Source organism: Acanthochromis polyacanthus, chromosome 16 (genome assembly GCF_021347895.1).
Source record: "Acanthochromis polyacanthus isolate Apoly-LR-REF ecotype Palm Island chromosome 16, KAUST_Apoly_ChrSc, whole genome shotgun sequence".
NCBI classification, from domain to species: Eukaryota; Metazoa; Chordata; class Actinopteri; family Pomacentridae; genus Acanthochromis; species Acanthochromis polyacanthus.
Window position 1 is genome coordinate 313,257 of NC_067128.1, and position 8,835 is coordinate 322,091.

Genomic DNA, 8,835 nt, shown 5'->3' on the forward strand with positions numbered 1-8,835 from the left:
TGACTTTATTTTTACAACACGTGAACAGTGTTCCCCGTCAGTCCACTTTACTTCCTGTTTTTATCCGCTACGTACATCCGCCTACTGACGTATAGTCCGTCAGAGCTCACAACAGGTTTACGTGACATCTCCCCCTTTCAGTTTGGAGTCCCAAACAGTATTAAACAAAACAACTGTAGCTATGAAACGCCTAGACAATAGCTTTTAAGAAATCTGCGTATCAAATAAACATAATATCTCTTATTCTATTTATCAGTGTTATTTTTTTCAAACTTACTGAACTGGCTTACTCTTATTTACTATAGTGCAAGTGAACAACTAAATATAAACAAACATTCTGCAACAGACCTTTCTCTTTTCTTTTACTTTTAACATAACTGGTCTGTAAACATATGAACACATTTCTTCTGACTAATAAGTCAGTTTAACGGCAGGTTTGACAGTACGTCCGGACCGTGTTCTCACAACCCTGGGTGAAGATGATGTTATGCTTTCAGTCTCAGAGTCACTTTTATCTGGACAAGTGGTAGGTGCCGTGCTACCCTGTGGAGTGGAGACCCCCGGTAACTGTGTCGGGGTGTCTTCCTTTTCTTGGTTGATGACCTGCCGGTGTCTCCGGTTTCGTCTGTTGGTGTCTCCTAGCAGTTTTCGTTGAAAAAAAATGATCAGGAATTTTGTCCAAAAAAACGCCATAGTATAGTATGTTGAAAAAAATGACATTTTTTCAACATGTCGTAAAAACATGCCATATGATGAAATAATGTAAAGTAGGCCATGAAAAACACTATAGAGCAGTTTTCGTTGAAAAAAAAATTATCAGGAATTTGCTTCAAAAAAACGCCATAGTATAGTATGTCGAAAAAAATGCCATTTTTTTCAACATGTCATGAAAACATGCCATATGATGAAATAATGTAAAGTAGGCCGTGATAAACACGATAGAGCAGTTTTCTTTGAAAAAAAAATCATCATGAATTTTGTCCATGCCATTTTTCAACATGTCATAAAAACATGCCATGTCATGAAATAATGTAAAGTAGGCCGTGAAAAACACTATAGAGCAGTTTTCTTTGAAAAAAAAATTATCATGAATTTTGTCCAAAAAAAACGTCATAGTATGTCGAAAAAAATGCCATTTTTCAACATGTCCTAAAAACATGCCATATGATGAAATAATGTAAAGTAGGCAGTGAAAAACACTGTAGAGCAGTTTTCTTTGAAAAAAAATTATCAGGAATTTTGTCCAAAAAAAGTCATAAATGCCATTTTTTCAACAGGTCCTAAAAACATGCCATATGATGAAATAATGTAAAGTAGGCAGTGAAAAACACTATAGAGCAGTTTTCTTTGAAAAAAAAATTATCATGAATTTTGTCCAAAAAAAACATCATAGTATAGTATGTCGAAAAAAATGCCATTTTTCAACATGTCCTAAAAACATGCCATATGATGAAATAATGTAAAGTAGGCAGTGAAAAATACTATAGAGCAGTTTTCTTTGAAAAAATTATCATGACTTTTGCAAAAAAAGTCCGAGTATAGTATGTCGAAAAAATGCCTTTTTTTTCAACATGTCGTTAAAAACATGCCATATGATGAAATAATGTAAAGTAGGCCATGAAAAACACTATAGAGCAGTTTTCTTTGAAAAAAAATTATCATGAATTTTGTCCAAAAAACGTAATAGTATAGTATGTCGAAAAAAATGCCATTTTTCAACATGTCGTAAAAACATGCCATATGATGAGATAATGTAAAGTAGGCCATGAAAAACACTATAGAGCAGTTTTCTTTGAAAAAAAATTTTTCAGGAATTTTGTCCAAAAAAAACGCCATAGTATAGTATGTCGAAAAAAATGCCATTTTTCAACATGTCGTAAAAACATGCCATATGATGAAATAATGTAAAGTAGGCAGTGAAAAACACTACAGAGCAGTTTTCGTTGAAGAAAAATCCTCATGAATTTTGTCCAAAAAACGTAATAGTATAGTATGTCGAAAAAATGCCATTTTTTTTAAACATGTTGTAAAAACATGCCATATGATGAAATAATGTAAAGTAGGCCATGAAAAACACTATAGAGCAGTTTTCTTTGAAAAAAAATCATCATGAATTTTGTCCAAAAAACGTAATAGTATAGTATGTCGAAAAAATGCCATTTTTTTCAACATGTCGTAAAAACATGCCATATGATGAAATAATGTAAAGTAGGCCGTGAAAAACACTATAGAGCAGTTTTCTTTGAAAAAAAATGATCAGGAATTTGGTAAAAAAAAACCGCCATAGTATAGTATGTTGAAAAAAATGACATTTTTTTCAACATGTCGTAAAAACATGCCATATGATGAGATAATGTAAAGTAGGCCGTGAAAAACACTATAGAGCAGTTTTCTTTGAAAAAAAATTTTTCAGGAATTTTGTCCAAAAAAAACGCCATAGTATACTATGTCGAAAAAAATGCCATTTTTCAACATGTCGTAAAAACATGCCATATGATGAAATAATGTAAAGTAGGCAGTGAAAAACACTATAGAGCAGTTTTCGTTGAAGAAAAATCCTCATGAATTTTGCAAAAAAAGTCCGAGTATAGTATGTCGAAAAAATGCCATTTTTTTCAACATGTCGTAAAAACATGCCATATGATGAAATAATGTAAAGTAGGCCGTGAAAAACACTATAGAGCAGTTTTCTTTGAAAAAAAATGATCAGGAATTTGGTAAAAAAAAATGCCATAGTATAGTATGTTGAAAAAAATGACATTTTTTTCAACATGTCCTAAAAACATGCCATATGATGAAATAATGTAAAGTAGGCCGTGAAAAACACTATAGAGCAGTTTTCTTTGAAAAAAATTTTTTCAGGAATTTTGTCCAAAAAAAACGCCATAGTATAGTATGTCGAAAAAAATGCCATTTTTCAACATGTCGTAAAAACATGCCATATGATGAAATAATGTAAAGTAGGCAGTGAAAAACACTATAGAGCAGTTTTCGTTGAAGAAAAATCCTCATGAATTTTGCAAAAAAAGTCCGAGTATAGTATGTCGAAAAAATGCCATTTTTTTTAAACATGTTGTAAAAACATGCCATATGATGAAATAATGTAAAGTAGGCCATGAAAAACACTATAGAGCAGTTTTCTTTGAAAAAAAATCATCATGAATTTTGTCCAAAAAACGTCATAGTATAGTATGTTGAAAAAAATGTCATTTTTTTCAACATGTCCTAAAAGCATGCCATATGATGAAATAATGTAAAGTAGGCCGTGAAAAACACTATAGAGCAGTTTTCTTTGAAAAAAAATCATCATGAATTTTGTCAATGCTATTTTTTCAACATGTCGTAAAAACATGCCATATGATGAAATAATGTAAAGTAGGCAGTGAAAAACACTATAGAGTAGTTTTCTTTGAAAAAATTATCATGACTTTTGCAAAAAAAGTCCGAGTATAGTATGTCGAAAAAATGCATTTTTTTCAACATGTCGTAAAAACATGCCATATGATGAAATAATGTAAAGTAGGCAGTGAAAAACACTATAGAGCAGTTTTCTTTGAAAAAAAATGATCAGGAATTTTGTCAAAAAAACGCCATAGTATAGTATGTTGAAAAAAATGACATTTTTTCAACATGTCGTAAAAACATGCCATATGATGACATAATGCAAAGTAGGCCCTGAAAAACACTATAGAGCAGTTTTCTTTGAAAAAAAATGATCAGGAATTTTGTCAAAAAAAAACGCCATAGTATAGTATGTTGAAAAAAATGACATTTTTTCAACATGTCGTAAAAACATGCCATATGATGACATAATGTAAAGTAGGCCATGAAAAACACTATAGAGCAGTTTTCGTTGAAAAAAAAATTATCAGGAATTTGCTTCAAAAAAACGCCATAGTATAGTATGTCGAAAAAAATGCCATTTTTTTCAACATGTCATGAAAACATGCCATATGATGAAATAATGTAAAGTAGACCGTGAAAAATACTACAGAGCAGTTTTCTTTGAAAAAAAATCCTCATAAATTTTGTCCAAAAAAAACGCAATAGTATAGTATGTAAAAAAAATGGCATTTTTTCAACATCTCGTAAAAACACGTCATACGGTCACCCCTGTAGCTCATTGGGTTAAGCGGGCGACCCAGGTACAGGGGCTTGTCTCCAACGCAGCGACCTGGGTTCGATTCATGCTCATGGCCCTTTGCTGAATGTATTCCCCCACTCCTTGTTTCATGTCAACCTTCACTGTGACTATCCAATAAAGCTGGGAAAGGCAAAAATAAATTTTTTTTAAAAAACATGCCATATGATGAAATAATGTAAAGTAGGCAGTGAAAAACACTATAGAGCAGTTTTCTTTGAAAAAAAATTATCATGAATTTTGTCCAAAAAAAACATCATAGTATAGTATGTTGAAAAAAATGATATTTTTTTCAACATGTCCTAAAAACATGCCATATGATGAAATAATGTAAAGTAGGCCGTGAAAAACACTATAGAGCAGTTTTCTTTGAAAAAAAATTTTTCAGGAATTTTGTCCAAAAAAAACGCCATAGTATAGTATGTCGAAAAAAATGCCATTTTTCAACATGTCGTAAAAACATGCCATATGATGAAATAATGTAAAGTAGGCCATGAAAAACACTATAGAGCAGTTTTCTTTGAAAAAAAATCATCATGAATTTTGTCCAAAAAACGTCATAGTATAGTATGTTGAAAAAAATGTCATTTTTTTCAACATGTCCTAAAAACATGCCATATGATGAAATAATGTAAAGTAGGCCGTGAAAAACACTATAGAGCAGTTTTCTTTGAAAAAAAATCATCATGAATTTTGTCAATGCTATTTTTTCAACATGTCGTAAAAACATGCCATATGATGAAATAATGTAAAGTAGGCAGTGAAAAACACTATAGAGTAGTTTTCTTTGAAAAAATTATCATGACTTTTGCAAAAAAAGTCCGAGTATAGTATGTCGAAAAAATGCATTTTTTTCAGCATGTCGTAAAAACATGCCATATGATGAAATAATGTAAAGTAGGCAGTGAAAAACACTATAGAGCAGTTTTCTTTGAAAAAAAATGATCAGGAATTTTGTCAAAAAAAAACGCCATAGTATAGTATGTTGAAAAAAATGACATTTTTTCAACATGTCGTAAAAACATGCCATATGATGACATAATGTAAAGTAGGCCATGAAAAACACTATAGAGCAGTTTTCGTTGAAAAAAAAATTATCAGGAATTTGCTTCAAAAAAACGCCATAGTATAGTATGTCGAAAAAATGCCATTTTTTTCAACATGTCATGAAAACATGCCATATGATGAAATAATGTAAAGTAGACCGTGAAAAATACTACAGAGCAGTTTTCTTTGAAAAAAAATCCTCATAAATTTTGTCCAAAAAAACGCAATAGTATAGTATGTAAAAAAAATGGCATTTTTTCAACATCTCGTAAAAACACGTCATACGGTCACCCCTGTAGCTCATTGGGTTAAGCGGGCGACCCAGGTACAGGGGCTTGTCTCCAACGCAGCGACCTGGGTTCGATTCATGCTCATGGCCCTTTGCTGAATGTATTCCCCCACTCCTTGTTTCATGTCAACCTTCACTGTGACTATCCAATAAAGCTGGGAAAGGCAAAAATAATTTTTTTTTAAAAAACATGCCATATGATGAAATAATGTAAAGTAGGCAGTGAAAAACACTATAGAGCAGTTTTCGTTGAAAAAAAAATCCTCATGAATTTTGAAAAAAAAGTCCGAGTATAGTCTGTCAAAAAAAATGCATTATTTCAACATGTCGTAAAAACATGCCATATGATGAAATAATGTAAAGTAGGCCATGAAAAATACTATAGAGCAGTTTTTGATGAAAAAGAATTATCAGGAATTTTGTCCAAAAAAGTCATAAATGCCATTTTTTCAACATGTCCTAAAAACATGCCATATGATGACATAATGTAAAGTAGGCCGTGAAAAACACTATAGAGCAGTTTTCTTTGAAAAAATTATCATGAATTTTGTCCAAAAAAAACGTCATAGTATAGTATGTCGAAAAAAATGCCATTTTTCAACATGTCGTAAAAACATGCCATATGATGAGATAATGTAAAGTAGGCAGTGAAAAACACTATAGAGCAGTTTTCTTTGAAAAAAATCCTCATGAATTTTGCAAAAAAAGTCCGAGTATAGTATGTCGAAAAAATGCCATTTTTTTAAACATGTCGTAAAAACATGCCATATGATGAAATAATGTAAAGTACGCCGTGAAAAACACTATAGAGCAGTTTTCTTTGAAAAAAAATCCTCATGAATTTTGTCCAAAAAACGTCATAGTATAGTTTGTCGAATAAAAATGCCATTTTTTCAACATGTCGTAAAAACATGCCATATGATGACATGATGTAAAGTACGCCATGAAAAACACTAATGTAGGGTACACAAGCCAGTGTCTTATTGTGCCGGTCCCATGCCCGGATAAATACAGACAGTTGTGTCAGGAAGGGCATCCGATGTAAAACTTTGGCCAAATCAAACATGCGAATCAAATGTATGACTTCCATACCGGATCAGTCGAGGCCCGGGATAACAACGACCGCCATCGGTGCTGTCGACCTACAGGGTGCCGGTGGAAAATGGACGACTTTTGGTCGAAGAAGGACCAGAGGAAGGTGTGTTCGTAGGAAGAGAGAGAAGAGGAACACCAAGAGTGTAGGACTGAGAGTAGGGACTTTGAATGTTGGAACTATGACAGGAAAAGGTAGAGAGCTGGTTGACATGATGCAGAGGAGGAAGGTGGACATACTGTGTGTCCAGGAGACCAGGTGGAAAGGTAGTAAAGCTAGAAGTTCAGGAGCAGGCCTAATGGACGCTTTTCCAACCTGTTTTTACCTAGATTTCTTTAAGAATTCATGGATAATTGATAAAAACAACACAAAACCGCATCCTGCTCAACATAAAAACCGCAGAATTACATTTAAAACATTTTCCGGAAAAGTGTCCCTTATTACCCCGCTGTGCCTTATAGCCCCGTTTTACGGTAGCGAAGAAAAAATGGGACACTGAGAGGACTGAAGAGAGTAAACAGGAGTACAGGGAGATGCATCGTAAGGTGAAAGTAGAGGTGGCAAAGGCCAAACAAGGGGCTTACGATGACTTGTATGCTAAGTTGGACAGTAAGGAGGGAGAGACTGATCTGTACAGGTTGGCAAGGCAGAGAGACAGAGATGGGAAGGACGTGCAGCAGGTTAGGGTGATAAAGGATAAGGATGGAAGTGTGTTGACAGGTGCCCATAGTGTGATGGGAAGATGGAAAGAGTACTTTGAAGAGTTGATGAATGAGGAAAATGAGAGAGAACGAAGAGTAGAAGAGGTGACTGTTGTGGACCAGGAAGTAGCAAAGATTAGTAAGGATGAAGTGAGGAGGGCATTGAAGAGGATGAAGACTGGAAAGGCACTTGGTCCTGATGATATACCTGTGGAGGTATGGAAGTGTCTCGGAGAGGTAGCAGTAGAGTTTCTGACTGGGTTGTTAAACAGGATCTTAGATAGTGAGAAGATGCCCGAGGAATGGAGGAGAAGTGTGCTGGTGCCCATCTTTAAGAACAAGGGAGATGTGCAGAGTTGTGGCAACTACAGAGGAATAAAGCTGATGAGCCACACGATGAAGCTATGGGAAAGAGTAGTTGAAGCTAGACTAAGGGCAGAGGTGAACATCTGTGAGCAGCAGTATGGTTTCATGCCAAGAAAGAGTACAACAGATGTAATATTTGCTTTGAGGATGTTGATAGAGAAGTACAGAGAAGGTCAGAAGGAGCTGCATTGTCTCTTTGTAGATCTGGAGAAAGCTTCTGACAGGGTGCCCAGAGAGGAACTGTGGTTTTGTATGAGGAAGTCTGGAGTGGCAGAGAAGTATGTTAGAGTGGTGCAGGACATGTATGAGGACTGTAAGACAGTGGTGAGGTGTGCTGTAGGAGTGACAGAGGAGTTCAAGGTGGAGGTGGGACTACATCAGGGATCAGCTCTGAGCCCCTTCTTGTTTGCTATGGTGATGGACAGGATGACAGACGAGGTTAGACAGGAGTCTCCATGGACTATGATGTTTGCAGATGACATTGTGATCTGTAGTGAGAGCAGGGAACAGGTGGAGGAGAAGCTAGAGGCGTGGAGGTTTGCCCTGGAAAGGAGAGGAATGAAGGTTAGCCGCAGCAAGACGGAGTATCTGTGTGTGAATGAGAGGGACCCAAGTGGAAGAGTGAGGTTACAGGGAGAAGAGATCAAGAAGGTGGAGGATTTTAAGTACTTAGGGTCAACAGTCCAGAGCAATGGAGAGTGTGGAAAAGAGGTGAAGAAGCGTGTACAGGCAGGCTGGAACAGCTGGAGAAAAGTGTCAGGTGTGATGTGTGATAGAAGAGTTTCAGCTAAAATGAAAGGAAACGTTTACAAAACTGTGGTGAGACCAGCCATGTTGTTTGTGTAACCATGCACAGCAACACTCTGTCACTGGCTGGTCCAAACCCCTCGACTCTGCGTTGTGTATTTATAATAAAGGAGTCAAAAAGGCCAATGTCGTCTGCTCTGTGCCGTTTAATGCTGGTAAAACAGAGAACCACTGGTCAGCAGGTCAGTTGTCTCAAGCACGGTACACTCATTGACGTCTCTCTGGAACTGACGGAGTTCTATACCAATTATACCACACATTATGCAATATAACAAATTACTGAAACAGAATATGTACCTGGTAAAACAGAGAACCACTGGTCAGCAGGTCAGTCGTCTCAAGCACGGTACACTAAAAAAAAAGAGCAAGTTCATTCAGCTAATGGTCGCTA